We start from the raw sequence: 22195 nt of genomic DNA, 5'->3' as shown, positions 1-22195 counted from the left end.
GACTTTGTAGCAGTTCTTCCTTCTGAAACACTCTTCTCCCAGAGCATTGCAGTGTTCACTTCCTCACTTCATCCGGGTCTTTGTTCAAATGGCACCTCTTCGCAAAAGTTTCTCTTGAGCATTGTATCTAAAATAGCCATTGCCCAAGTTAGGTAATTTATTTGCCAGATGAAGAATTCATATCATTTCATTTGCATATTTTGCACATCAAATGTTTTAAATGATTAACACCCAGTTAGAAAATATACTCATTCAAAAAAATGCGAGTAAAATCCTCCTGGTGTTCCAGCTGGGTGCTAAGGATATAGCAGTAAACAGAACATACCAAAAAAGTTGCCTAACTTTATGGAACTTACATTAAATTCCTACATGGAAAAGCAAATCGTAAAAAAGAGGGGAAAATGACAAATACACCTCGGAGAACGTGTTTATCCTCCCTATTAATCAGAAAAATACAAAAATTTAAAATAAGGTACCATTTCTTGCCTATCAAATTGGCAAAGAATTTTGAAAAAATAATAAGCCTAGCATTGTTCAAGTCAGGGAATCAGGCACTCTCATTCACAGCTGGAGAGAGTACGTAATTAGAATGGAAATTTATCAGTATGTATGAAAATTTTTTAAATGGTTTTCATCCTTTGACCAAGACATTCCATTTCGAGAAATTTATAAGAAAATAACCAGATAGGGCACCTGGATGACTCAGCTGGTTAAGCAACTGCCTTCAGCTCAGGTCATGATCCTGGAGTCCCGGGATCAAGTCCCGCTTCAGGCTCCCTGCTCAGCAGGGAGTCTGCTTCTCCCTCTGACCCTCCCCCTCTCATGTGCTCTCTCTCTCTCTCTCATTCTCTCTCTCAAGTAAATAAATAAAATCTTTAAGAAAAAAAAAAAGAAAATAACCAGATAGGTGCAAAAAGTTACACATAAGGATGTTCACCATATCATTATTTACAACAATAACAAAAAATTAGGACTGACCTAATTTTCCAATAGTAAAGATTTGGTTAAATGCACTTTGCTATATGCATACGATGGAACTCTATGCATCCAACCCTTTAAAAAAGAAGCTGTAGAATAGTTCATGTCCTGGGGAAATGTTCATGAAATGGTATGTGAAAACAATGAGGTTAGAAGGTAGAATGTTCAGTGTAGTTGTCCCAATATCCCAGTGAATGCACATATTTTACTTCTAAAATAAAATTAATTTAAAAACCAATAAAATAAAATAAAATAGCCACTACCCTGTCTTTCTCCCTTGCCCTGCTCTATTTATCTCTATTGCACTTATCTTAATTTATTGCTTTATCAACTTTCTCTTCCATCAGAATGTAAGCTCCAAGATCTTTGTCTTGGTTACCACTGGATCCCCAATGCCCAGAAGAACCTCAACTAAAGAACAGATACTCAATATATATGTGTTGAATGAATGAATGTATGTGTTGAATGAATGAAGTTTTTAAATGTTTGTCCAAAGATACAGGAATTGCTGTTTATAAATTGTAAGGTCTGAAATCTGTTTTTAATAATGTGTTCTTTGAATGAGGAGAAGGGGAAAAAACAAACCCAACCCTGAGCAAATAGCACAACAGTCAGGGCTAGTTCTCTTTAAATCAAGATTTCAAAGTGGCAAACGTGGAGGTATCAGCCGAGCTTACAACCATGCTGACAGCAATGGTGATGAAGTTAAGTAAGCAGAGAAAACAAAATTACACGTGCTTTTTTGGATCCTTGAGTGAGCAGCAGAGTGAAAGGAGTCAGTTCTACTGTGCCGACCATAATCCTCTCTACCTCTGTGCTTTTGGAACGATAGTTAGCATATCACATTTGGGCTTTCTTGAAGACGGTGCTGAGGCTGGTAATGACTCCAGCAGAGAAGACCGGTCTGCTCCCTTTCCCTTGCCTTTTAGCTTTCCAGAGGACTCCAGCTTTACTACCATTTATCTTCTTCCTCCATCCTCAATTCCAACACTGACATCACCTCTCCGTAAGCTCATGCAGCATCCCCAAATTGTAATACTTCATCCTATTTCTTAACCGGCCTTTACATTCTAGAATGAATATAATGCCATCCCTGAAATCAAATGATAAGATGGGTTTAAAATATTAATTGGAAGAAACAGCCAGGACTTTCCACTCAGGTGTGAAAAGGTCCTGATGCAAAGAGAATCAACTAAAGCACATTTGATTTAATAAGCCATGGATCTAAAAGTTATGCTAAGCAGTTTATCCAATCACGGTCTTAAATACATCTCTGGGCACTGGCTGGATATAATTGGGAATAAGGATAAGGAGCAAGCACCAAAATATTAAATCTAAATTAGTCAGCCGTTCAAATGAGCAAACCCTTTGTGGACCATAATGGTCCTGAAACTGCGCATCACCACCCGCCAATGACATCCTAGGACAAATGCTCAGAACGCCTAATTTTTTTCCACGGTTGCTAGGTTGGCCTTGAGCAGCAAAAGGCAACTGGATTTATTTTGTTCTGGCAGCAGCTCAGCGGGAACATAAACTAGCAATGCTAGGGAACAGAAGGTCTACACAGAAAAGGAAGCTCCACTCATATACTATACTAAACCCTCAAATGCCAACTACGCTTAAACCAGAAGCAATGTAAGTGGTAAACACTAACATTTTCAAAGAACTGTCTAATATTCACAGCGGAATCTATAAAAGGTGACTTTGAATAATCCCTTCCCGGCAAACCTGTAAAAGTTTTATAAAATATGCTGCAAAAATGACTCACAGTAGATGTAATTACTGTGCAACCTTGGAAACTGATGTAAAAAATTCAGCTGCCAGCATGTTAACAGCCACCTAATATATGGGTTGTTTGATTGGACTCTTTGGGCAAAACTGCAAAATTCCTAACCCATTGCTGCTATATATTTTATCAGGGCCAAATTTAGCTACTTTCATTTTTTAAAATGCCATTTTCGACATCACAGTGAATCAGGTTCAGTGTTGCTTAATTGCTTGCATACATTACAATCTAATTCATTTCCCCAAACACTAATTTAACTAGTTATTATTTATTTTTGTTTTTTGGAACAGCAGCAGAGTTCTGATGCCCGAACTCTGAAACTTGGCAAAATCATTGCTTTCTTAACAAAAAACTGTAAGAATCAGCAGTGAAATTTCCTCCTCTATGCCGTCAGCAACTGTTTCCCAGTTTTTTTTTTTTTTAACGTATTCATCTTAAATTAACAGTTTGGTGTAAAAATGGTTCATTGCCTGTATTCTGTTTTCAATCATAATGTAGTATTTTTGTGGGCAGGGAGAAAAGCCAAATTTTAGAAGGGTCATATGCCATATTTTCACCCTGTGCCTCTCATCCGTCCTTTGGCCCTGGCTGAGGCGATCAAGTGTATTGTCAGTTTAACAGCTAATAATGTCAACCAAATATGTCAACCTTTGAAAGATGTTCTCTTATTACAAAATGTTCACTCTGTAGCCATCCCCATCCTAGGCTTTGGTCTATGGGCTATCACTTTTGGAAAACTGAATTGAATTGAATTGTTGCAAAATTAATTCTATGGTAGTGTCACTATAGGCATTTGCTATTTAAATGACCTTAACAATGAATATTTTAGAAAAGAGCCTGTTCCCCCTCCCCATTATGGTGGAATAAGTCTATCCCTTTCCACCAATTTACCTGTTTGGTAAGTTTACATACATAAGATTTTCTCCTAAGTGGGGTCTATCCCAACTATGGGTAAAAGAATGGGTGATACAGAAATGCTCTACAGGCCTTCTTCTGGATCAATATTTAGGATTATTAGGATCACCCAAATAAAGCCACAGAAACTGACTTGAGCCCTCACTCTAACCCCTTCATTACATATCCCCTCGTTATTCTAAGACATACTGTTAGTGGGCAGGGATTTTGTCTTACGAATCTTTGTACCTCAATAAATATTTATAAAATTGAATTCTCAGCTTTGTGCAGCTGAAATAATGCCTCATATTATATGGTCACTCTGGCAGAAAACACCCTTTAATTTACTTGTAGGAAACTAAAATTAATTTTATGAAGAAGGATTAAAAAAAAAAAGCATATAAAAGTTTGCCAAGATGGGGAGGATACTTGCCTTCAAGTATATCAGTAACAATAAAGACTTCCTGATTTTTATCATTCCAAGCTTCATAACTACAGACATTGAAGCTCAAATTCTTCTACATAATTAATTCCCGTTCTGTGTAAATATACTGGTAGATGTTATGAAATTGCATTTGCCAGCACTCAACTTAGTCTGTTTTGAGGAGTAGAAGCTTTTGCTCCTGAACAGTGAAACAGAGCAAATGCAGAGCCGAGAAGTTATTTTAACTACAAACAGTGCTTAAACCTTTAATTAGCTTAAACATGTCTAGTTAAGTCATTGTGATCAGTAATTAGAAGACCTGAGTCTACTTAGCCAGCTAATCTTAGTCTATAATTCTGAACAACCTAAATCTCAGGACTGCAACTTCACTTCAGAACTCTGTAGAGTATACAAGATTTGGAAAGCTTTGAATTGTCCAGAAACTCCCCACAGATCAGTACAACTTTGTGTCTACAAAGTTCAACTATTATACGTCTCATCTCAAATAATTTGCAGTCTTGTAGTAACAAAAACAATCAGATTATTATCAAAACATCATTATGAGAACTTCTATATACTCGGCTTCTTAATATACATGCTAAAATTGATAACAACGCAGAGCATTATTTCACTTTGGAAACCAATAATTAAGAATGATCTTTCCAGTTCAAAACCATTAATCTCAGAAATACAACATCTCACCTCGGCCTCCATTACCATTTTATAAGAGTTAGAAACATGACAATGGTTCATTCCTGGGGGTTAGTACCAAAAGAACCCAACCAACCAAACACACACACACACAAGATGATGACAATGCCGCAGTGCAAGAGAAGAATGCAGAAAGAAACCCCACCTACACCTTGTTCACAGTTGTTAAAAAAAAAAAAAAGTACTGCTTAGATTCTGTTGCTAAGAATCACAACAAAAAGAATATTGAAAAGCGTCAAGATGTAGAACTCTTTTTCCTAGGGGACCTCATCACAAGTCTGCCAGCTGTAGGAGGAACTGGTCAACCTGCTCTGTGAAGGGAGGGAGCATCCTGCAGGTTGAAAATCCTGTCACTCAAGCATCAGGGAAGAGGAACTCAAGGGAAATAAGCATTTTGCAAAAGGCAATAGAAGGGAGATTCTGATCAGGGAAAGAAATGTTTTCTGTTGTTTTAGAAGTACTAAGGAGGCGGAAGAGTGAAGAGTGACCATAGAAGTGAATTCCCTTCCTATTTTGGTCTATGCCTGCCTTAGGGAAATCTATTTATAAAGATCAACACTAAAACTAGACATATCTTTAAACTTGGCTTTTAAATTGTGGGGCAAACAAAAGCCTATTTATTACAGGGTGTGATAGAGATGAGGCCTCATTGCTCCCCTTTTTAAAGCCACTAGGGGCCTCAGAAGAATAACAGCAAACCCAAGAGCAACACCTTGCGTTGGTACAATACTTGACAATGCACAAAAGGACTTTCACATACATCGTCTTGATTGAGCACCAGCGGCACCCTCTATGTGGACAAGGCTAGTTAGCATTTCCCTTTTACAGAAAAGGACACTGAAGCTTTGAAGAAATTGCCAGTTGTTCTAAAAAAAACAGAGGTCATTCTTGAGAAAGAGAAGTCTGACCACATTAAAAAAGAACCACATTCACAGAATTGGAAAGTTTGTCAACAACAGCCTGCTCTTAAAGCTACATTTTATGGTACTCCTTTTGTTCTATAATGGGATTTTATGACTGTTGTTGTTCTTGTTTTTACAAAGCAAGAAGTTCGAGTGAATACCTGACCAATGGCTTCAAAATCAGAAATCTGGTGGCTCCTAAGCTGTGAGAGTTTAAGGGAATGGATCATTTGTAGTGGACAAGGATGCTGAACACTTTGCACTAACCGACAGTGTTTCCCCAGAGAAAGGAAGTCACCTTGCCTGTTCTGCTTGCTTCCTGGTAATCCCCAACTGTACCAGCTGCCAGACTGTACGGGAACCGTGGCTCAGGGAAGGAGGTGGGAACCACCAGGTGTGCGGACCCTTCTAATGGGTCACAAGGTACTACCGCTCTCGTACTTCCAGCTGCCACACTACGTTTATTCCCAGAGGGGTGGAACTTGGCCTTGCGAAGCTAGTTCTAATTCTGTTCCTGGAGGTGATGCAGAGAAGTTAAAGCCTCTGCTGTGTTTGCTGAGTGATAATGGGATATTTATAAAATAGCTAGGAGACAGGATTTCATAGGGTTTAGTTCAAAGCATTTCTCACTGATATTTTTTCCACTCACTGGACAGTCTTTATTTTTTACCTGCAAGGAACTCTGAGGTAAGAGAAATGCTTGGAATAAAGTTTTTTTAAAAAAAATATTTTATTTATTTATTTGTCAGAGTCAGAGAGAGAGAGAGAGAGAGAGAGAGAGCGCGCACAAGCCGGGGAAGCATCACGCAGAGGGAGAAGCAGACTCCCCGCCGAGCAGGGAGCCCGATGCGGGACTCAATCCCAGGACCCTGGGATCATGACCTGAGCCGGAGGCAGACGCTTAACCACTGAGCCACCCAACCGTCCCTTGGAATAAAGGTTTGATACTGATAATTCTTAAAATTTTATTTATAATTGAGAACTTTCTTATGACTGATATCTTTGACTTCCAATGTTTAATGCCAGAGCGTGAACGCTGGCCTATACTTTATTTTCTCCTGAGCTAAATGATGTTGCCTTGTAAACGGGAAGAGTACATCTCAGTCACAAACTTCATGAAGAAGATCACCTGACTGGCACTATATGAACTTCTGGCATCTTGTGTCCAGGAATGTGTATGTACTACTATTTCAGGTCCTCTTTACTGATAATTTAATGCTGCCTCTAAATTTAATGCCTATTGCTTTTTCACCAGAAAGCAGTTTTTACTGATGATAATGATGATGGTCATTAGGGCCTGAGAGACTTTTAAAAGGATCTAAGGATGAATGAATAAATAAAAACCATGATGACTCATTCTGCACCCAGTGCCATTAACTTAACACACATGGGCACGGTTCTTCTCCCTCACAAAACTGCACTATTTAAATACATGTTACATTTATTTTTCAAACAGAATGAGTATAATTTATTCAAAGAATATCATGAAATTGTGGAATGTTAGCAATCAAGTAGGCATGCTGCAAAAAGTAAATACGTTTTACCAGGTTGATTTTTTTTTTCCCTAAAACTAGTCCTCGTAGAACAACCACCAGATTCTGTCAGGCTCTATGTTTATTCCTTCCTTCCTAAATGAAAGGAGTTTATTCTTTGCTACATTTTCATTGCCTTCTTTATTTTATGTTTTAAATATATTAAAGAATGTCATGTCGAATTTCCTTCTAGTATTGCTTCAGGTTAAGTGGGGAAAAAAGTGGGGATCTTAGAGCATCATCTTTTACATTATTAAATGAATACAGATCAATTAATATTTCATATTCATATTCATAAAAATGTGAATGTATAGACCCTGACCTTTAATACGAATATACAGGTACAAAGAGATATTCCAGAATTATTTTTATAAAGACATACGTAGTTTTTTCTCAAAAGTAAGGTTGTCACAAGGTGGTATGTTATGGCCATTATGGTGTATTTTATTTCACAAAGGATTAAAATACAGAAAAATCCCAAGGCTGCAAAAGATTTAGTTATGCTCATTAGGCACTGAGTTTATTAGTACAGTCTCTGTTTTTCCCTTTATGAGCCAATTTCAAAGCCAATGGATAGGCCTCCTAATGACATGTGTAAAAGTAGCCACTTCTCTATTTTCCATATACCTATTTTCCTTTTCTTCTTGTGGCAGACACTGTAACAGTGAAAAGAACATTAAACCAGAACTCAGATAACAAGGATTCTATACCTAACTATTCACTCAGGGACCAGGGGACCAGTCATGGGATGGTGACCAGCACCACCTGTGACTTGCTGTCTTCCCCACAGCATAAAGAAAATAGCACCACGGGGTTGGCATAATTCTGTTTAGTCTGCAAAAAAACCAATCACCAACAGACCCAAAGAGAAGAAGTGAGCTACAGAAAGGTCTGGCTTTAGACAGATTCAGTATATTAAAATTTGTATTTAAAGAAAAGATAAATGAGGAGGTATTCACTTTACTTTAGAAATATCTGATATAGGAAATGATGCATTTTAAAAGCTCACTTCCATAAAATGTTCAAAGCACAATTCAATTTGCAAATATTGAATTAAAATACACCTATAGCAAGGCCCGAGGTACTGCTGTGTTTTAAAACCCACCGAGAGGCTTTGTACACAATTTAGGCTAATACGATAAAGGAATAGTACATCAAATTGGGATTGATTGTTCTGAATCAAATTCAGTCAGTCTTATTTACATGAGGCTGGTCCAATGAAAACCAAAACTTCCATCCGCCTGGAAAGACTGAGAACTCCCCGTTGCGGGAAACTGGAAACGAGCCAGTTACTAGGCTTTGAGTTTGGACTCTTGAGCATGACTTGCTTCAGGAGAATGAAATGTGCCTTTTGGTTCAACCCCCTTGCATTGGTAGCCAGCCACGAAGTGAAAGATACCAAGTGCGCATTGCTGCATTTCTCTCTTGGGAGGATGGGTCAAAGCCCTTTTAGTAAAATGCTTTGGGAACATGAGGAGTCAAGCTCCTGTTTGAGTCAGAGCTGGTTTGGGGGTGAGATTTCGGCTCTCTGCTACGTGTGTGTACCGTGGAGTCAGATTTACTTTGGGTTGATCTACACACTGTAAGTCATCTCTAAAGTGCAGTGTTCATGGCACTGTGTACACAAACCTCTGCACTAATATGTATGTATATCATGTATACAACATGGTTTGGAATACAATAGAGGGTTATAGAGTCGCAAAGAGTAAATTTCTTTAAACACTTTAATCACTTACCGGGTAGTGAAGGGTTCACATGAAAGGTGTAAGAGAAGTGAGATGAGCAGAGGAAATCGTGGACTCCCACCCCCCACTCTCTCACTGACTGGACTGGGGGCCAAGCCTCCCACACTGCTCAGGTCCTTCTCCCTCTCTCTCTGACAGCCATCGATGATGGGATCCCACAGTGTGTGCTTCCTTTCAGCTTCCTATTAGCTCTCTTACCTGCCTCTGGTACTTCGTCATGAAGGCTGTCTTTTTGTAGAATCTTCTAAAACGCAGTGGTGCGGCTTGGCTATCTTCAGAGTCTTCTTGCTTGTGGAAACATAGTCATCGGGTCTTCTAAAACCCTGTTTAAATCAGGTGAGGAAATAGAAGGTGATGTCCATTTTAAGGAAATGGACTTCGGTGTCCTGGGTGCAGAACTGGGTGCCACGGCTTCACATTCAACTTGAAAGCCCTCAAATATCTTCACTCAAAGTAGAGTGCTTCTTCTAAGTAGTTCGCTGGCCCCTGCAATAATGCAAAATGTGCCACTCAATCACAGCCTCTCTGGGAAGTTGGAGAGTTACCACGACCACCAGGATATGACCCGTGTCATTGGCATTGCCATGACACTCGTGTTCTTCCTGGAATAGAAGAAAACAAGCAGGATGTTAATGTCGGAATGGATCTGCTAGTATTTCAGAAACCTTATTAGGTTTCTGTATACACACCTAAGTAAATTTTTAGCAAATTAAATAAATATGTAAGAAATGGGAATAGATTAAAATACAGAGGATATATAAGGTGTTTCAGTTTACTAGCTCTTGACTAATTAATTAATTAATAGGTGTTGCCCATAATTACCAATATAAATTATAAGCCTTATTATGTATGTTTGCATTCTGAATAGCTTTTGTATCTTCACTTTAATGTGTTTGGCAGAACCAAGAGAGAAAAGAGAAAAAAATTATATTACATTTAAAAACAAGTGTGGGCTTATACATTCAATTCAACGTATTCCTTTAGTATGTCATCCAACTGCAAATGCAAAAATACTGAAGTGTATTTATCTGTGCAGATATACTCATACTTAACTCATAAGGGCACAGCATATCATCTGTGGTGACTTAGTGTGTGGTGTCATGCTTTTCACTGACTAGTCACAATTCAGGGTCATGACAATAACTTAACTCTTAGAAATCAGTTTGCTTTTTGTATGCCTTTACATTTCATAAAGACTTTTATGAGGAAAGAAGAATATTTTTATATTGAAAAATGCAATTTGTTGTGTATGTAAGAAAAGTATGCTCATAACTACTATGATAGGTACTTGGATGTGTTTCATGCATTTGTAATGGATTTGTGTAAATCGAGGCTGAGACTACAAGAAGGAGGGGACAGGAAAACATCCTGGGCTCTGATGACATGATGCTTTAAACAACTCAGCATAGCCAAAAATAAACCGGCCCCTTACCCTACCCAACACCTCTTCCTCATTTTGGGAAATGGTATCTGTCCACTCGGTTCCCAAGGCTGGAGAACTGCCTCTCATCCTTGTCTCTCTGTCTTCCTTAGCAGCCTCTCCCAATCTCATTCCAAGCAGCCACTGAGTCTTGTCATCTCCAGCCCCTTAAAAGCACTTAAATATGCCCATTCATTCTGTCTCTTTATGTTTACCTTAATTTAGGCCACTGTCATTTATGTTGCTTATATTTCTGTGAAGCCTCCTAATGGGTCTCCCTACCTGTTCCCAGTCTTCTTCAATCCATCTGCCACACTTCAGCCAATGTAATTTTTTTCTAAAATATATCTGCCTTATTTTTTTTTAAGCCCCTGCATGCTTAATATCACTCAGTGGTTTTTGATCTAACATTCAAGTTCCTTAGCGTGGCTTACAAGGCCCTTCAGGATCTGGTCTCTATTTATCTCACTCAACTGTACATGCCCACCCCTCACTCATAGCTGGGGCCATGGACAATTAAGAGCTGTTCATCCAACTCTCGATTCCAACTTCATTTTTGGTACTGTCTACTCCCCTGATACAGAAGGACTTGTTCCAACTCTGTCTGGCTTCATTGTTCCTGAGTTTAGACCTATCTTTCGCTGGGAAAGTCTTCCCTGGATTTCCCGCAGTCTCTTAAATGCACTGTGGGTGCCCCAATTACATCCATTCAACATCCAACAAATATCTGTCAGGTGTCCCCTGTGTGCCCGGTAGTAGTTTCCAAGGTAGGCGGTGTTGATGATCACAAACAGATAAAGATCTTTGCCCCCACGGAGCTTTCATTCTCCCAGAATTAGCATGGTGACTTAGCTCACTATCTACCTGATTTGCTTCCTCACTAGATGAAGAAGGGCTCCCCTGAAGTTTTGTATTATTATGATTGGCAGTGTCCAATCAGTAAATGTTTAAAGACAGACTAGCAAATGTGAAGCAAAGAAATGCCAATATATTTCTTTTATCTTAGGTCATTATAGTTATTTTGAAGCCAAAATAATTGTTTGGAAGTAAAAGAACCCAAACCTTTTTACATGACATGGGGATTTGATGATAGACATAGGAACATGTCTTCAAAATTATATATAACCCTTTCTCCCCCTAACTTGCTTTTAGCCAGAGTCCTATAACCTCTTTTAATATCTAGGCCAAACTGTTAATTTTCTGACCAACAGAGTGTATAACGGAGTCTATGAGAATCAAGATCAAAGATAAAAACACTAGACTTCTGAAAGAGAAGAATCAACTGTTTGAACAATAGTATTAAATATATGCTTCCAATGGGCCTGAGGTGAAAAGATAGATATTTTTCTTGCAAACCTAAAGCAGCCACACTAAACTCTTAAGCTGTCCTTCAGAATTAGAAATAAAAATCTAGAAGACAAGAAAAGGGTTTTTGATGTTTTGAAGCCTCATTTTCTTTTTCTAAAGCGAAAGAGAGACCACAGCAGTGTTTTGCTTTTGATAAGAATACATTGGATGGACTTGAAAAATCAGAAGCTAATTACTTTTAAGATGATCTTGGGCAGGAAAAAATTTAAGGTGACACGTAGAGCTGGAGTATCTAACATTTAGTATTCAGGTCCCATAATTCCTTTGCAAAACAAATAAGATTAATATGTGATTTTTAAAAATGGTCACTAACATGCATATTTCTTATCTTCATATGCACCTTCTAAACATATGCATATTTATTTATTTATTTATTTATTTAAAGATTTTATTTATTTGGCATAGAGACACACAGCGAGAGAGGGAACACAAGCAGGGGGAGCGGGAGAGGGAGAAGCAGGCTTCCTGCTGAGCAGGGAGCCCGATGCGGGGCTTGATCCCAGGACCCCGGGATCATGACCTGAGCCAAAGGCAGACGCTTAACGACTGAGCCACCCAGGCGCCCCATATGCACCTTTATTTAAACAGGTTTATATTTTCTGCCTTCTAGGTGCTTTATATTTATATGCCTATGCTATTCTTCCAAACACTGTTGCTTGTTTCGTTTTTGTAGAGATCAGGAGTCCACTTGATATTAGTGACTTAGACTTTCTTCTGCTTTGTGAGTGTGGGTAATAGCCTTTTTGTATACCAATTCGCTTACACTGCAGTCTATGCTGGTAATACTGTACATTGCCTGACCTCTGAATGGAAAAATAATAACAAGTTAAAACAGTCATTTTACCTGAAGTCGATAAGGCCATAACACTCAACCTGCTTTCAATTCACATACTCAATTTTCATCCACTCACTCTCGACTTTGAGAGGAAGGAATAATGACAGGTTACAGGCACTTTATTTCAAAATTCACTCACAAAGTTATTGACAAGCATTTTTCACAGAAACAGCTCTTCTCTCTGACCCTCGTGAGCTGTTTACATGAAAAATGCTCTTCCTTGTAGATTAATGAGAGTGGAACCTAATTCCATACCAAACATGTAGCAATTGCTTTAGCATCTCTGTTTTTGATATAGGAACAAAAATAGGGATAATTTGCCTCAAATTGCAGTCACTTCAGTCATAATAAAATCTCAGAGAGTACTGTTTGCTTTCAACTTTCATTAGGTAAGCTGGGGCTGTTATTAAGGCACCAACACATAAATGTTATATTAGCACTTAACAGAAGCAGAGCATTCTCCTCTAGGAGATAAATTCTACCCTTGTCAATATAATTCCTTACTGAGTGCAGTACAAGAGTTTGAAAAGATGAAATAGTGAAGCTTTGCACTAGAGGAAAAAAAATACCCTGTTCATTCAAGCTTAAAGGCCATTTTACTGGCCCAAGGTGCCAGGGTACTGTTTAGAAAATAAGTCCCAGAGAAACTCTTATAGGTCAAGTCAAACATTGAGACAAACTTTCAGACATGTTCTCTTTGCCTGAGGTTGTTAAATCAGTTACTTTAAATTTCTGAATGCTTTCAACTGGCATTTCAACTCTGTGTAGAAATATAAGGATTTAAGGCCAAGATGGAGTTCATTTCCAGAAAGCAAATGATAATCCTTATGTGTAAACCACGGTACACAGAGCACCCACACTTTTTTTTTTTTTTTTTTTAGTTTGGTAAGCCCTTTCAAAATGTCAGGTATTGTGTATAATCATCGCGATAGAGCTGTTGAAATTTAATCTGAGTTTATCCATACTCTTACCACTACGCGTCTTAGGCATATTAAAAATAACTGTCTCCTATGTAGGCCTAAGAGAAGTGCTGTCACCTTTGGAGAAATGAGGACCACTTAGTCATCTAAAATGGAAAATAAAGGAAGGGGAGGGGCATCTACAAGCTTGGCCATTGCTAGGCCTATCGTTGCCACGATCCACCTTCCCCAGCCTTTCAGAATCCTTTATCATACGTCATTCAATGGTCTTAAGGTCTTTTAAGAAGGTTGTTGTCATTTGGATTGTTTAGAAGCCTTAATTGCAAACAGTGGACTGTTTCAACTACCAAGTTCAAGCCATAATGTTCTTCAGGTGACATGTGAAATGTAAAAGTAGCTCCTGTATTTGTAAGACACACGATTACAGACAACAACATACAGTACGTGATTATGCCTAATGGTGGTGGTGATGAGGGCTATTTGGCTTCATGTTCTGTTCATAGGGTTGGATGTATTTGAATTTGCCAACTTAGGTTCCTAGTCTACTAATCTGGGACATTACTGTCATTCAGCCTTTCCCAGAAGGTTAATGCATTTCCATCCACCCCACCTCATATCCTTTACATTCTGGTAATTCTGAAAATGGCCTGTAAATGTTGACTGTGGCCAGACAGAAGGAGAAAAGAAGTGTTAAGTGCTTTCTGCTGAGACTTCAAAGTCATGGGTATAACAGACGTTCACTTGTAATCAAGTTTTGAAATGGTAGTTTTGATATATAACATTTATATGAACAAAACAGCAGTTTCCTCTTCAAGACCAAATTAAAATAACTTTCAATCCATAAATATGAAGCAATTATCTTTTTCTTAAAAAACACATTTTGGGTGTAAAATGGGAACTAATGAATATGCCCACAGTTTAATATGCTGACAAATATTTTACATGGAAGTTTTTAGTTGGCTTCAAAACTTAGAAAGGCTTTTTTTTTTCTTTTGGTAATATATATTTAAAAAATAAATTCAGGTCAGAGCTAGCAACTTCTCAACCATACCAGTGACTGTGAATTTAAATATACTTTATAGGGAAAGTAGCAAGGGCCCACCATCTAATTAAAGCAAATACCTAACTATAAACTCTTTAGTATCTTACAGATTTTTGAATCCTCAGCAGCTAGCATAGAGCCTGGTACCCAAGAAGTGGTCAATGCTAACACTTTTCTGAAGGGCAATTTATATCAAATTCCAAAACGTTCATTCAACTTGACCCTGAAATTCTAAGTGTAGAAATTTATTCTAAGAAAATAATTAGAGATGTTCACAAAGAAAATAACTGGAGTTATACAGGATGTTTACCATAGTGTTATATATAATAGCAAAAACTGCTAACAATCAAAATATCCAATAAGAGATTATTAGTCAAACACATTATAGTATATCACATAATGAAATATTACACAACTATGCAAAACTGTGTTTTAAACATCTAAGGGAAAATAAAATATATTTTGTGGGAGAAAAAGAGTTCAAAGACTAGTAGGTATATTAATAAAGTGCATATGTAATATGTATGTGCATATAAATACATACATATACATGCATACATAACTGAATGAGACAGGAAAAAATTATCTAAGGAAAAAACCCCACATGTTTCTTGTAAGCCCCTGCTGGCTTATAAAGATAGAGGATGCTAGGATGGGTCCTTTATTTACTGAGTGAAGAGCTCTAGGTGAGGACCCAGAGAGAAGACAGGCCAGAGCCGAAGACAGGGCCGGCCCTGTGCAGCAGGGCTGGTGATGCACAAGGAGTTGAGGTAGTTGGCAGTTAATAGGAATTAGAAGCTTGGCAAAGAACCCAGATGTCTAATGGAGATTTTTTATTCAGTTTTTCTATGCAATATGTATTGTATCCTTTGCCTTTGCCTCCTCTTGAAAACTTCAGAAAAATCTTGTTTTTTCTCTTACCTGTAAAGGTAGGTAGGTTTGCTTTGAGGGGAGGTGACCAAGTGTTGACTCTGCTCAGGGGCAAATAGCAAGGCTGCCTAAGGGTCCTGACCACATCTGGGATATTTCTTTAAAAAGAAATGCACCAAAATATTAGCCAGTCCTTAGCTTTTGGTAGAGAGAGAAGAAGGGGATTTTCATCCCCTTCTTCATATTGCAATACATTTTCCAAATTTCTGTAATGAATGTAATGTATATTGCTATTGTAATTGTTATATTATTATTGTAATGTATATTACTATTACAATCAGAAAATAGTTATTTAAAAAATAAATTGATGTCAGGGGCGCCTGGGTGGTTCAGTCATTAAGCGTCTGCCTTCGACTCAGGTCCTGGGATCGAGCCCTGCATCGGGCTCCCTGCTCAGCGGGAAGTCTGCTTCTCCCTCTCCCACTCCCCCTGCTTGTGTTCCTCTCTCGCTGTCTCTCTCTCTGTCAAATAAATAAATAAAAATCTTAAAAATAAATAAATAAATAAATTGATGTCACATGAGTGAATAAATGAGTCAGTGAATGAATGAATTTAAAAAGTGGTAGTTGTGAGGAAGACTTTAAAATATATTCAAAAGGAAACTCCTCTAATTTACAATGACTATAAGAAACCTCAGAGCCTCCTTTCAGTTACTGGTTACCTTCTGAAATAGGACACTTGGTTTTAGAATACACACACACACAATATATATGTTTTTGCTTAATGAGTTTTATAATGCCTGATTAGTCAAATAATAAATTTTCTTATAGTTTTTCTTGAAACAATTTTATCCTTTCAAATCAATATCTTAGTAATAAATTTTAATATATATGTATTACTTGTGCTTACAATAAAATAGGCAATGAAAGTAATTTTAAAAATTCCATTCCTATATATTTTCCATTGAAAAAGGGAATCTAGCAAAATCAGCATATGCATTTAAGCAACTAATGAATGGAGTTGTGTTGACCTTACTGTTCTCCTAATTGTCACTTCCAGTGACTGAGATCACTGATACTAGCCAGACAACTAGGGTTGACTCCTGGCTCCACCACTTATTGGCTGTGTGATCTTAGGGCAGGCATTTAATTCCTAGTGTCCTATTCTATAAAATGGGATAACACTAATTCCTACCTCAAGGTCATCATGAGAATAACACAAAACATTTTTAGATTTGTTTAGATGATCACCTTCGATTTGGGTCCTGCCGCCGGTATTTATGAGCATGTAGACATTGGGTTGATGCCCGTGATCCTGTGGCGCACCCACTGGTTAGGGCGCTCATGTGGCACCAACGCATGCAAACCTGGACACTAGATACTGCAGTTGATCTTGCATTCACTATTACTGCGCTCGGAGTCTTTTGTCAGCTCTAAAGACAAAACTTGGCTTTGTAGTAAAAATTCACCATTAAAGATATTTTAATAGAGTAAGACTTGAGTTTCTTAACTCACGTAATAAATTGAGATTATGATTTGACATCAGGAAATTATATTGCAGTGGAGTAATGTACTACTTTAACTGTCTTACACTAACAGGGAGAGAACTTAGATGGACTTAACGTATAAATGATGCCCTTGTGCCAAGTAGAGGCCAAATGATAGGACATTCTGCTCAAAAGAAGGTTTTACAATGGTTCATATAGAGAGAATCCATGTCAAATTGCAGTATAGCTACACCAACCAGAAAAGGAGTCATACCCTAGGAGCCAGAATTTATTTGTTTAGGAGACACATTACACGAGTCCTACTTCTCAAGTATTATTTTGTAGTAGCTCATTAGCAATGCAAAGAAGTAAATATATAATAAGATATAGGATATTTTTATTTCATAATATTTATTAATCAGCATTAGGATTATTAAAATGACTGTCCTTCTAAATAAAGATGTATATACTTGTGACTGAATTTACAGTTATGTGTCACAATAAAGTGATGCTTTCAATTATAGTTGTATTGGCTTTGTAGGTTTATTTTTATTTAACCTTTACATTTGTTTTTATTTGGTTGTATAATTGATAAAAACCGTAGGTATAGGAGTTCGTGGGTAGTTTCATAGGTTCAAGTAACGTTATACTAAAAATAATGCAGATCCAAAACTGGACATCTGCAAACATTTTTTTTCTCAATTTCAAGAGTAAAAAGTTTGAGAATTGCTGTAGTAGAGTAACCTGCTTTTCTTTGCAGAATGTTTCAAACAATATCATTACCAAAAGTAACGTGCAATTTTGGCTGAAAATCTAATACATTTGGCTCCTATTCAAGAAGTCGATAGCTTTGTGGGCTTATTATCCTGACAAAGACGACAATGAGAGTGGTGAGGATGATTCTGCAAATCTACAGATGAGGATCCCACTCCCCATCAATAGGATGTGCACTGATTTATACTGACCCATGGACAATTTTCATCCGGTTATGATAAATGACATGCATTTGCAAATTTCCATTCTCACATCTATGAAATGGACAATACCTGTATGATTATCTTCGAAAGTTAAGGTAAGGAACAAAGGAACGTATGAAAGTAATTTAAATAGCAAGATTCTATGGCTACCCAAATGGCATCATTATTATTTCATTAAGAATCATCTCAGGGCCTATTTACTCTTTGAGTTCTTCTTGTTCCTCCTGTTTAGGCGATCAGGAGTAGGTTATAAGCAGTTGGGAATAGGTAGTATATTAGTTCTTGGTGATCATAAAACGCAGCTGCTGAAACCTGATTGTTTTCAGAGGCTACACATCACGAAAACTTGGGCACCTCTTAGAGAACCAGGGAAGCTTTCAAAGGAAAAAATACTGTTACATCTCTTTGATAAATATAGAGTATATTGGTGCAGATGCCCAATGCAAAACAGAGACTGTGCCTCCCGGAAGCTGTCGCCCACATTACAGAAAGAACTGAAGCTGAGAAACAACTCCAGCCTTACCACCTGAGCTTCTGCCCTTGAATTGATATTAAGTAACCATATCGCTCATTATAGCCTTTCATCTCCCTTGCTGATGCCTTTTAATTTTTAAACAGCCCGGCTTTACAAATCATCTCTTCTTTCATGTGTTCTCCCAGCGAAAGAATTAATTTTGCAAGCAAAATATCTAAACAGTAAGCATAATAAGAATGAAACAGGTTCAAGCTCATTAGCAGCAGGGAGCAGATGTAGTAAAACTCTGCCAGTTCCCCTACATTGCCTTCTCAGCAGGGACTGGGCACCAAGCTGGGAGCTAGTTCCGCAGCACAATGCTTGGCTGCAGCGGCAGCAAGTGCACCTCTATGGCTTCAAGTATAATCCTAAGAATTCACTTTGATTTTTGATTTGTCTTTGCAATAATAATGTCTAAAAGGACCCTGCAGAGCGAAAATGTAAAGTTAAGCACCAAATGCCGGCTAATCAGGAGACCATAAGAATGTAAGGGATAAGAAAATAATTATAGATTATAAAGGCATTTTATCCTTTAAAAAATATTACCTTCTTGACAAACAGAGGCTCCGGAGTCTGGATGAAATCAGTAATTGCTCAAGTTAAACTTCCTTGAAATATCATGCCATATCTGACGTTCGTTATGACTGTTGCCCAACGGATAGAAGAAAGCTGTGGATGGACCAAATTGATACACTGATCATGATACAAACTAAATGCACATGAGTTTTGTGAGAAAAAACACAATCTCAGATTATTAAACTAGGATTTCTTCCTTAAAAAGCACTGTTAAAATGAACCATCTTTTAGGAAACAGCATTATCAACCAAACTGAAGCGGCTATAAATGTGAATATTAGCAAGGCTTTATTTAAAAAAAAAAAAATCTCTCCTAGAAATTAGAATACATTCCTGGGACTATAAGTAATACTTAGATGTGCAAAACACTGTTGGACAGTATATATATATCTATATATATCTATATATCTATATATCTTCTACAATCTATCCTGGACATTCAGAATGTGATTTCATATTAACGATTTGTTTCTCCAACAGTGTTTGCACATCTAAGTACTACTTATAGTCCCAGGAATGTGTTCTAATTTCTAGGAGAGATTTTTTTTTTTTTAAATAAAGCCTTATATATATTTTTTTCAGATAAGTGAAGATACACTGTAGAATCCAATTCATGGAATTTCCAATAAATCAAACTGCAACAGATCTAAATGTAACAATCAAAAACTTTATCTGCATAGTCTTACAACTCCATAAATTACTCGAAAAGCTGATACAGTGTGTTTATTTGCTGTGTTTGTGTGGGTTTAGTTTTTGCAACGGATTCATCCAAGTCTGATAGACAAGATGCTTTTAAGAGAATGACATTAACAGTGTTCCAGGAAAGCTACTCTAAATCTTTCAAAGAAAGAAAAAAGAAACTTAGAAGTGTAATTACTGGGAGAGAGGGAATGCATATTCTGAGTCTTCTAGGCTACTAAAATAAACGCATAGTCTTTCCTCTGAAAAGTAATAGTATTGGCTTCAAAACCTGGAGCAGATCTAAACCTACAAGCAAGAGTTAAACTTACCCATTTCATGAAAATTCACAAGGCAAGGTCAAGAGGATCATTAAGTAAGAAGTTGACCTTAAAAAGTCACCTATGTACTATGGTTGATCTATGCCCATGTTGACCTTAAAAAAGTCACATATATACTAAGGTTGATTGATTCCTTTGAATTGCTTGACCCATATGCCATTGTGGAAGAAGCATAAATGGGTTTCCTGACACGTCTCCTTTAATGCAAACATTTTTGAGTATCTTCATACTCAACTAGGTCCCATCAGTTTATATCAATTGGATCATGCATTTCAAAATTTGGGTTAATTCTTCAAACTCAACAGATTGTGGGTAATGTTGGAAGTCATGGCAATAGTGACCTAGGACTTGTGTATCCTTGAAGGTACGTACATGAGACAGTGGGTCACTTTGTGGTATCAGCATTTTACTGTGCAGTTTCAATAACTAAAAACAACTGAGCTCCCTTAGCAATCTCCAGCATAGATCCTATGGACAGTTTATGTATGGAAATATGGAACTGAAAACTTCCAGGGAATTCTGCTTTTAGGTTTTATTAGGAATTGATTAAGAATAATAGAACCAAACTGAAAGAAAGGACACATATGTAGAGAAATTGGCAGAAAACACATCTTTTAATGTGGCAGTAAAACCCATCCACAAAAACATAACTAAAAAAAAATAGTGCTCTCTAATATTTTACAGGCATAGAAACCACGGACAATTGCTGACATTATATCTACCTTTTGTAATAATTTCGTCTGGGTTACCTGTCATCCAACCTGGAAATCAAGTGACAAGAAAAGAGTAGTAACTATAAAGTCCTTGAAAACAACCAGAAAAACAGGACTGAAGGGATGCTCATCAAAACACCATTCTGCCTACTGGTCATGTATGAGGAAGAGACAGCAGCAGGATACTCAACAAACTGGAGTATAGTGTTCTGAAGTGTGATATTTCCAAACATCAGTGAGGGCACAGAAATGCTTTAAATTACTGTGGAAGCAGAGCCTAGAGCAATATGGAATTAACTGTGGATGACTATGACATTAGGTGACAGAGCAGCCTGGTATGCAGCTACAAGGAATAGAGTTGTTTTTGGTGGGGGAAAAAAAAAAACCACAAAAAAACATCAGGCTGATTATTGCCTAGAACGTAGAGTTGCAAATAGTGACGAGCCATTCAGGTAGTAGCTACTGCCATGTAACATGACAATTTTCACATGAAAATGTCTGAGTGGAGAACATATTAAAGATCACGGAATTATAAAACTGTAAGATTGGACAGAGCCAAAGTCCACATCTGTTCAATCCTCTAAGGTCCTCCTTGCTCACCAGTTAGAGAGTTAGCACCTGAATCCACGTCTCTGGATGCCTGGTCTAGCCACCCACCCTAGTCACAGTGCATTTTAGAAGCATCAGCTTTAAAATAGAGGTGAACTTCTTAAATTAGAAGAAAATCTGTACCAATTCCTTTATATCTTCAAAGAAAATCTGTGGAAGGGGCCATATGCAAGGTGTGAAATATGTATACTCAATTAAAACTTTCAAGGGATCGGGCACCTGGGTGGCCCAGTTGGTTAGCGTCTGCCTTTGGCTCAGGTCATGATCCCAGGGTCCTGGGATTGAGCCCCGCATTGGGCTCCCTGCTCCGCGGGAAGCCTGCTTCTCCCTCTCCCACTCCCCCTGCTTGTGTTCCCTCTCTCGCTGTGTCTCTCTCTGTCAAATAAATAAATAAAATCTTTAAAGAAAAAAAAAAAGCTTTAAAAAAAAAAAACAAACTTTCAAGGGATCTTTAAACATAAGACCCTGATAATGTCTTTGAATTTCTAATCCATTTTGGTGATTCTTAGTCCACCACAAAGACCTATTTTGATCTCACAGGTCACCTTGTCCAACCTTTTCATTTCAAGAAGTAGAAGCTCTCTTCACTCATTTCCACATAAGTAGCCCTTTCTATTCTCTCTATAAATGCATTCACTGATACTCAGGGCAGGATGAATAATTTGGGCTACTAACTCTTCTCCAGAATTCCCACCATTTTGCTTCTACCAGTTGAATTGTACAGTTACAAATTATCAGTTGTCTTTATTCTGAACTTGAATATGCTAGTTGCAATTGCTATTGACATTATGTATTTTCAATTAAGTATTATATAATCCTGTGGAATATGGATGTGAAACAAAGTAGAGCTGTTTCTATAAAACTTAAGTTGAATA

The 22195-nt window shown here is 37.6% G+C and overlaps 1 long non-coding RNA gene across 1 annotated transcript; it reads right to left on the bottom strand.

Annotated features, from left to right (window-relative positions):
* On the bottom strand, positions 1-19069 carry LOC144382767 (uncharacterized). Its single transcript, XR_013450156.1, has 3 exons — positions 18951-19069; positions 9171-9574; positions 1-127 (listed from the first exon to the last, which is right to left on the bottom strand). It is a non-coding gene; the product is annotated as an uncharacterized LOC144382767 (long non-coding RNA).
* Between the last annotated feature and the right edge of the window lie 3126 nt (positions 19070-22195).

This window comes from Halichoerus grypus, chromosome 8 (assembly GCF_964656455.1).
Source record: "Halichoerus grypus chromosome 8, mHalGry1.hap1.1, whole genome shotgun sequence".
Taxonomy (NCBI): domain Eukaryota; kingdom Metazoa; phylum Chordata; class Mammalia; order Carnivora; family Phocidae; genus Halichoerus; species Halichoerus grypus.
Note: the sequence above shows the minus strand (reverse complement) of the source record. Positions and strands in the feature narration are given on the sequence as shown.